This window comes from Salmo trutta, chromosome 3 (genome assembly GCF_901001165.1).
Source record: "Salmo trutta chromosome 3, fSalTru1.1, whole genome shotgun sequence".
NCBI lineage: Eukaryota > Metazoa > Chordata > Actinopteri > Salmoniformes > Salmonidae > Salmo > Salmo trutta.
The window spans coordinates 54,239,965-54,250,005 of NC_042959.1; positions in this window are offsets into that span (position 1 = coordinate 54,239,965).

The window sequence follows — 10,041 nt, forward strand, 5'->3', positions numbered from 1 at the left end:
TAGGCTCGACCGACAACTGATAAGGTTTTCATGCGCTCATCTACTTTTCTCGAAATATTCGCTAGGGGGCACGGTTACAACGCTCTCCATTCAAATGAAAACATCAATGGACGTCACCAGAGAGAGAAACGACACTACCACTAGTGATGGGCATTCCGAGTATTTTCGGTGAGCCGGATCATTGGCCCCGTTCATGTAAAAGAGCCGGCTCATTTGGTTCCCAAACGCCTCTTCGTTTAAAATGCTTAACATCTACGTAGAACCATGAAACAAATGGCAAATATACAATACAAAGCACAAAAGGTAGGCTACCATTATGTCAGATCGTGAAATGCGCGTTCAAATACATTTTTATTTGGCCAAATTATTATGTCGCCCGTAACAAAATGAAGCGTGGACCAGATTGACGCACTCTCCCCACTATGTGTTTCTGCCACCTGGAGTCACCCTCTTCAGAGAATCAAAAAGCTGTCCAGTATGCAAATCAGGGAGCCAAACGAAAGGCTTTCTCTGAAGCGATTCGAGTCGGCGCCCGACGTTTACCATATTAAGATATGTTCAAAAAGAGCCGTTCGTTCGCGAAAGACCCATCACTAACTACCTCCGCTGTAAGTGAAGCTCCAGTCGGCATTGCTTGCACACTTTTTCGTAGTAGCTGCACCTAATTACTTCAAACCCTTAATGCTCCTGTGACTGCCTATGATAATCTTAGAACAACTTGTTTGACCACAGAAGTTCTGTCTGCTCTGCCAACCATTCTCATCATAAGCTACAGCTCTTCAAGGCCTACCTGTTGTTACACCGAGGAAACTCAAAGACAAACGCGTTTTAATTAGGGATCTTATGTATTATTCATGAACTGTAACCAAATGTAGGCTAACATTGTTTACTGAATCAATGCCTGAAATGAGCCGTTAGCCAGCCAGGTCCTCCTATACATGGTGAAACGTCTTCTTCAACAAGATTACTTCACCTATTCCAACCACAAATGGCCCCTCCTCCCCCACTCTCTACAACAATGTGACAGGTGTGTGGTGAACCAGAAGTAGTTATTTTATTTTGTGTGATATTAAGCATCCTCTACCACATTTCCTGCCAGAGCTGGATTTCCTCCCTTTCTCTCTCTCGCCGCCTCTCCCTTTATTCCAGGTGTTACTGTCTTATTTAATGGCCTCTCTACAACTGTGCAGGAGCGACCTAGGATGTCTGTTGCTTCTTCTAAGCTGGGAAATGGAGGGAGATAACAATGTGCTGTTGGTGCCAAGAAGTATCTCTCCACACAGATGTCTAAGGCAATTATTTTAAAGGGGAAATGACTCATGTGATTTTTGCTTTGATTTCAGCCATATTACATCATGCAGTACCTGTGTAAAGGGACTGTAGTTTCTGAAAGCAGCCCAGTCCATTCAGATGATATCTGAAATGGTAGTGTGCGACACCACACGCTGATCCTGTCATCTGCGCTCAATGCTACTTTCCACATTCCCACCCCCATTCCTTGCGTGTTATCTTAGCAGTTAACAGCCTCAACCAGCTTAACTGGTGGATGATTTGATCACAAGGTTGCCAGGTGGAAGAGACCATGCACAGTGCATACCTGATTCAGCACACCCAAGTTGGCTGCATAAATGGTCTGCTCCATTGAAATAGTGACCATATTATCAACATTCGATGCCATTATTGTAATTTCATGCAGATGGAAACACAAATGCTATAGGTGGGGGTCTTATTGAAACATTTCCGCTGTGTTAAACCTGAACTTATCAGATGCCACATCATGACAGTAACAGTACAGCCGAACATTCTGTTCCATACTGCCATGGCCTCTGGCCCCTGATAAAATTGCAAATCCTGTAGTATAACTGGGCCGTGACGGCGCAAAAGCTGTATGGATGATTCACAGGCTGGGGCAAATGGAAATCTCAGCTACGGTGCTGTATGTGCTGTAACTTTTGTGCCCTGTAGTTGAATACTTAATAGGAGTCTATCCGGCTCCCATCTCTCAATCTCCTCCCTCATCGCTTTCCCAGCACAACAATGTGCCATATTTCTCTCCCTCAATCCCATGATACCAGCCTCTTATTGGTTTTACTGTATACACAGCGGCATAGGTAGCAGCTACTCTAACTGAATGTTAACAAGAATGGCGATGGGGCGACTTGTGTGGCTTTATCCTCCTAGGGCCTCCCATTCTCCCTTCCTCTTACTCTATCACTCTCTCCCCTTCTCTCCACCCTCTAAGTTCTGAGTTTTCGCTCTTCTCTCTCCTTGTCCCCACTTTCTACACTCTTTTTTTTCACTCACTCATCTGTCATACATTCATCTCTCTCTCTCTCTCTCTCCATCCATCCCCCATCCCTGCAGAGATGCTGTACTGTAGCTAGCTATATTGTTATGGGTCGCACTAATACTCTTATCTTCCCTCCCTCTCTGCATTAGTTTATTGAATCTTCCAGGGCAGTTTAGAAAGCATGGTGTGGGGTGGTCCGTTATTCCTTTGCATTGATTTCTATGTGAGTCGGTGTGGTGAGAAGCTAATAGTCCCTGACAAATCACAGCTCCCATTCTCTCGCTCTCTACAAGGCCTTTTCAACAGCCGCCAATGGAACCACAGTCCTCTTGGAGGTGCAGAATTGGTGTCAAAGCCTAACAAAGGCAGTTGTAAAATGAAGGAAAAAAACTGACTGCTAAGAAAAAGAAAGAAATATTCTGGAGTCTGCATATAAATATTCCATTAACTTTACCCGGCTCTATAACAGTGTGTTTATGCGTTCAGTGCCCTGAATTTGAAATTAAATTATTGCAAGGGGGGAAAAAAAGTAGCCGTTTCCTTCTTCCAATTTTTCCCTCTTCCTTTTTTTGCCCTTCTCCTTATCAAGGGTGACACTAATCCAATTTCGGCTTGGCTTGTGACAGCTCTACCATGGTTTTGTATACTGATTCCTCCTCCCTGTTCATTCTGTTCTCACACACACACACACACACACACAGCATTGTTAGCATTACGATTTCCCCATCGCCCTATCTGAATGACTGAATTAATAAATTACATTTTATTTTCATTTATATATAGTATACAGTACCAGTCAAAAGTTTTGACATACCTGCTCATTCCAGGGTTTTTATTAATTTTTTATTATAATCTACATTGTAGAATAATAGTGAAGACATCAACACTATGAAATAACACATATGGAATCATATAGTAACCATGAAAAGTGTTTGAGATTCGGTGAAATAACACATGGAGTCATGTAGTAAGCAAAAAAGTTCAACAAATGAAAATATATTTTATAATTGAGATTCTGCAAAGTAGCCACCCTTTGCCTTGACAGCTTTGCACACTCTTGGCATTCTCTCAACCAGCTTCATGAGGTAGTCACCTGGAATGCATTTCAATTAACAGGTATGCCTTGTTAAAAGTTAATTTGTGGAATTTATTTCCATCTTAATGCATTTGAGCCAATCAATTGTGTTGTTTATGTATACAGAAGATAGCCCTATTTGGTAAAAGACCAAGTCCATATTATGGCAAAAACAGCTCAAATATTTTACCTTTATTTAACTAGGCAAGTCAGTTAAGAACAAATTCTTATTTTCAATGATGGCCTAGGAACAGTGGGTTAACTGCCTTGTTCAGGGGCAGAACGACAGATTTGTACCTTGTCAGCTCCGGGATTCAAACTTGCAACCTTTCAGTTACTAGCCCAATGCTCTAACCACTAGGCTACCCTGCCACCCCAAAGAGGAATGACAGTTCATCATTACTTTAAGACATGAAGGTCAGTCAATTTGGAAAATTTCAAGAACTTTGAAAGTTACTTCAAGTGCAGTCGCAAAAACCATCAAGTGCTGTGATGAAACTGGCTCTCATGAGGACCGCCACAGAAAAGGAAGACCCAGAGTTACCTCTGCTGCAGAGGATAAGTTCAGTTTGCCCAAATAAATGCTTCACAGAGTTTAAGTAACAGACACATCTCAACATCAACTGTTCAGAGGAGACTGCGTGAATCAGGCCTTCATGGTTGAATTGCTGCATAGAAACCACTACTAAAGTACACCAATAATAAGAAGAGATTTGCTGGGGTCAAGAAACACAAGCAATGGACATTACACTGGTGGAAATCTGTCCTTTGGTCTGATGAGTCCAAATTTGAGATTTTGGTTCCAACCGTCTTGTCTTTGTGATACGCGGAGTAGGTGAATGGATGATCTCCGCATGTGTGGTTCCCACCGTGAAGCATGGAGGAGGAGGTGTGATGGTGTGGGGGGTGCTTTACTGGTGACACTGTCAGTGATTTATTTAGAATTCAAGGCACACTTAACCAGCATGGCTACCACAGCATTCTGCAGTGATACGCCATCCCATCTGGTTTGCTCTTAGTGGGACTATCATTTGTTTTTCAACAGGACAATGACCCAACACACCTCCAGGCTGTGTAAGGGCTATTTGACCAAGAAGGAGATATAGTGCTGCATCAGATGACCTGGCCTCCACAATCACCCGACCTCAACCAAATTGAGATGGTTTGGGATGAGTTGTGGACTGCAGAGTGAAGGAAACGCAGCCAACAAGTTCTCAGCATTCCAGGTGAAGCTGGTTGAAAGAATGCCAAGACTGTGCAAAGCTGTCATCAAGGAAAAGGGTGGCTACTTTGAAAAATCTAAAATATATCATATATTTTGATTTGTTTAACACTTTTTTGGTTACTACATGATTCCATATGTGTTATTTCATAGTGTTGATGTCTTCACTATTACTCTACAATGTAGATACAAGTACAAATAAAGAAAAACCCTGGAATGAGTAGCTGTGTCCAAACTTTGGACTGGTACTGTATATACAGTTACAAAAATATAGAAACATGTAATGGAAGGCATTTAAACCCAGTCTGGCACAAATAAAATACTCTATCAATATTATTTCATAAAAAGACTTGAAGATAGGCGACTTGTTGTGGAATCATTTTCAAAAGACTATAATTTCTTGCGCAAGTAGTAATCTTTTTGCCAGTCTTACTTCAGCAAATGCTGAACTGGGCAGTTATTGTGCTATTACATGTAGAACTTTTAATGATTTATCCATAATACGAAGACTGGAAAAACAGTCCAAACTGTGCAAAGCTGATAATACCCCTTCCTCACTCACACCACTTTCCACAGCAGTGAACCATAATCTCCAATTTGTATTCCTTTACATCCGATGGGAATAATTTCCCCATGTTCCAATCCATTCCCTGTCGGGTAACGCCTGTGGGTTAGTGTCAGAGAGTGGAAGCAGCTAAATAGAGACAGGGTCAGCTAGTCTTTGTTAGGATTCTCCAGAGAATAGGGTGCACAGAGAGGACACATTAGAATGATGGCAGACACAGATCACTGGGAAACAAAAGTGAACACATAATCCCCTCTGTATGGGAGATAATTGCATCAGAAAGCAGTAATCTGAGAGGAGGTCTGGGCGAAGACACAGGCAGGGTGTGTGTGTGTGTTTTGTGCGTTTGTGAGGTGTTTGATCAGCTCAGTCTTTCTCACTTGAGAGGCTTATCACTGTGTGAAGGCATGCAAAGGAATGGTGTCGCTGTGTGTGTGTGTGTTCGATTGAGTATGTGAGGTAAAAGCCCACTACTGCTGAATCCGCTTTATCACCATTGAGTGTGTGTAAAAGAGAATGTGTCTGCTGCATGCCTATCGCTTTGCCTGCAGCATGTGTGTTGTGTCTGTGTGGGTCTGTCATAAATCATTCACACAACAACACCATTAGCATGTCTTTAAGATAAAGTGTGACATGTGATTTGTGTTTTCAGTTTATAGTGACTCAATTGTATGACACCACCTTTTTGCTCCTACTCATGTTCAACATTCCGCCCCTTGTAAAACAAAATCCCAGAATTCATTGTTCACCATGTTTCATTGAATCCAAAGAAACCAAAGGAAGTTGTTATGTCATTACCATTTTCACATTTGATCTAATATAGATAGTATAGATTTCTTATAGATATAGAAAAGTTTTTTTTCTCAATGATCGACAGTAGTATTGAACTTTGGCCCCAGTTAATCCACTGCAACTCTTCTGCTCCCTCTCAGCTGTCAGCCTCAGCCCAGCAGCACTTCTGTCTGTGGTGAGTTAATGATGCCCCTCTGCTGGAGACTACTGCACCATTCTGTCCTTCTGATGGGTCTGGAACAGCCCAATATCCCTCTAATCCCACTCAAAGTCCTTACTCTCGATTGGAGCCTCAGCCTTGCACTTGACAGAGCTTCAAAATTCTTATACTGTCTTGGCTCTGGCAGCCATTTTGAATACAATTAATTCATCACCTTAGAAGTATTTATAAAATGTTCTGTTATGTTTTCTATGAGCTTGCAGGAGACTCAGAGGGTTTATTTCATGGCTGTAAATATCTATTGTTCCTGCATGCACTAGCCTTTGTCTGTGTCGCAATATAAGTAATAGTTTGAATCAGAGGAACAAAAATGTATTCTGTACCACCTCTTTTTAGATGACTTTGTCTGGCTGTGTGTGTGCCACTGCTTGCTTGTGTGTATGTTTTAATTGTGGATCCCTAGACATGTCTCAATGTGGTTGAGCTTTGGCTGCTTTTTTGGAAAATCTGTGCCAAATTTTGAGACTTTGCAGGATCTCCACACAATATGGGGAAATGGAAACCAGACTGTTGGCCCCTTATGTAGAACGGACCAATGAGGGGTCTGCCAAAATGGCCGCCTATATGATTGATTGGTCCAGCACTAATCCTATCCCTTCTGTTTGGCCTGCTTGAATCTTTATGGGCTCAATACTAAAGCACTCTTGTAATGAAGCCACCAAATCCTCTTTTCATTCAATTGTTCACAGTTAAAAAATAAAAAAAAGAAGTACTTCAGGGTAGTTATATTACACACGAAAACGTCACGACAAAAGTCAACATTTAATATTGCAGATTAGTTTAATACACACACTATTTGGTAATTGTTGGTAGGTGGGATACATTGTGAGTGGTACACAGTGGTGTGCAGACAGTGAGCCCCAGTAATGAGCTGTATTGCTGGAGGAACAACACAGACCCAGGGGAGGACGAGGGGGGCTCTGTGTGTGGAACAGCAACATACACTGGCTTCAGGACATTTACAGGAGAATCTAAGAGCTGTGACTCACACTGATACCATCCTATTCTCTGTTGCTTTTCTATTCTGGTAGATACGCTGTGCTATAAAATCTGTGGTTGTTATAAAGATTTAGCGTGGCCCAGTTAAGGATAGCTGTCAGTTGTCTGGGAACAGTGGTTATCTCTTTGGTTTTGGTTGTCTATTTCTAAATTCAGCCTTTTTTGCTTAAAAGACAATAAACAGTCATTCATAGCCTTCCCTGTAGCTCAGTTGGTAGAGCATGGTGTTTGCAACACCAGGGTTGTGGGTTCGATTCCCACGGGGGGCCAGCACTGAAGAAAAAAAAAAAAAAAAAGTATGATATGTTTGCATTCACTACTGTAAGTCACTCTGGATAAGAGTGTCTGCTAAATGACTAAAATGTAAATGTAATTCACTTTATGGTTTATAATCTTGCCGATACCGACAACTACTCAAAAGGAAAGAGAGCGATAGAAAAGCTCAGTGAGTTGAATATCACTTAACATTGTTTATTTTCCGTCATTTCCATCATGTAATCTTAAACCTATTCTTGAGTTTGCTATTATCCTTGGTTCTGGGCTTCAGGCTGCATCCAGGCTTCTCTCCTCCATCATCCTCTAGGCAGCCATGTTATTTGTCTGTTACATAATCACCATTATTATTCCTGAGACGAACACTAAGCTTAAGACCAATTACATAATCACACGGAGATTGCAGTCTGCCATCTATATTTGGGAAGGGATTGTTAGCCAGAGAAGGTGGGAACTCAATCGATTCATTCAAGTGTGCTTTAGTTTAGCGAGATCTGTGCTGCCACAGGAAACGGCCTCTCATTTAGTCAGTAAAACCTCTCATTTGTTTAGTGAAAGGCGCTCTCTTCTCTTCCCAGCGACCACCCAGCCCAGAGTAATTCTGTCACCCACAGAATGAGATTACCATAAAACCCTGACCCTCCCTCCCAATGCACGGCCCAAACCAACACCCCAGCAGGGGGGGCGGAGAGGCGGAAACTGCATTTCCACAGCTATTGTCTTCCTGAATGCTGGGTGGTGAGATAAACCAACTCTGGCGGGGTGTGCTTTCCTCCATGCCACCCATGCCAGATGCTGCGGCGTGCCAAGGCAGCCACGTGCCACCCTGCCAGTGCCAGCTTGACACAACCATCTGTGTGTTGACTCAGCAGTCTCTTTTTCCAGTCCATTTACATTCATATCTACCCCTATTCCACCCTCAGGGAAGAGAGTCAATGTGTTTAGGGTCCAAGAGGCCGCCTACGGAATGCTGTAAAGGAGATTGCTGCTCAGCATTTTGTAATTCCCACTCTTCTCCACCCATCGCTCTGTATTCTGTTAACATTGCTTAAGCATCTCATCAGCCTGGGAGGAAATTGCCAGAAAGGAGGTGGACAAATCTCCCTGGCTGCATTGTCATCGCCACACACGGACAGCAGAAAGGACAGAGTTGGGAGGGAACACTGTTCAGGATGCTCAGCAGAACGTCTAGGGCATTACCTGTTATCAGTCTGCTATCAGAATCATCTGAAGCCAAGGCAGGCTACATTTATCCACCACCAGGCTAGATTACATTTAAAGAAAGCACTATAAATGAACCTATTGCATTCTGACCATAGAGAAAATGTATCCGTATAACAGCAGGCTTCTCATATTTTCTCTCTCTCTTTCTGTCTCATTCTCTAGAGAGTGAGGTACATTGAACAAGCCTGGTGACAATAGACGATAAAAAAATTGAATGAGTTTGGGTCAGAAGACTGTCTCTTAGATGAATGGCTGGAGCGGTTAAAGGATAGTCTAGACTGGATTCTTCAGAATCTGGACAGCCTGGAAGTAAACTCCAGTACTCATAAATGGTAGGCCTACATAACAGAAAGTTAATTCTCTTTCATTTCAATTGAGGGTCAAATTAAGAATCGATGAAGGGTTTACGAATGGTTTATGTAGCATTTATAAAATATACTATGCTTAACGTGTGACAGAAATAGGCAGTCCACTCTGTTTTAAAGTTCGTAGGTGTCTATATTAGCCATTGTCTTTTGAGTGTGTCTATGTTTAGGCCCGTTCATAATAGCTAATGCAACACTTGCATTCATTCCAATGCATCAGGAATACAGTCCAATACACATAATGCAAACCTATGCACCATCTTGCAATCCAATTATTTCCCTCTCTCCCGCTTTCTTAAAGCAATTAACTTCACTTAAAATGTTATTTTTTTTGTATTATTGAGAATCACATAGCTAGTGTGTCCCAGAGGCCCCTGTTTAATATTTCATCCCCAGCTGGGAAAGTCATTAGATGAGATTTCTCTCATATTATTTCTTGCTTTAATCTGACCCTGAATGGAATAATTTATCGAAAATGAATCTTTATGGTGACATTTCTATAATATATTGATATTTTAGATACATTTAATGTTATTTCCCCTCGACTCTCACACGGAAACTGACAAGTGAAATGATGAACTAAGATGGTTTGATATATCAATGGTGCAGATATTTGAATAACCCAGGAGTAATACACTGTGATTGATATATAATGCAATAGCAATACGGTATTGTGAATAAATCCTTTATTTCAATCTCCTTCTTTTTCCTTTGTCTTGTTTTCCACCTGTTGTATGTTAAAAGTGATTCTAAATCAAATCACAGAGAGTTTAGGCGGTAACCTTGTGAAATGTTCCAACATCGCTCTCTCTCCCTTTCTCTCCCCCTCTCTCTCTCTCTTTCTCTCCCCCTCTCTCTCACGTTTCTCACCATTCAGAGTTGTAGTATGGATTCCCATATAAACAGAACGAGGCCCTTTTTCCCATGGTGCAGTTTCAACTTAACTCATAAATCAATACACTCCGATGAGGCTGTTCGCAGAAACACTCCCCAAATTGATATCCAATGTAGGCTAA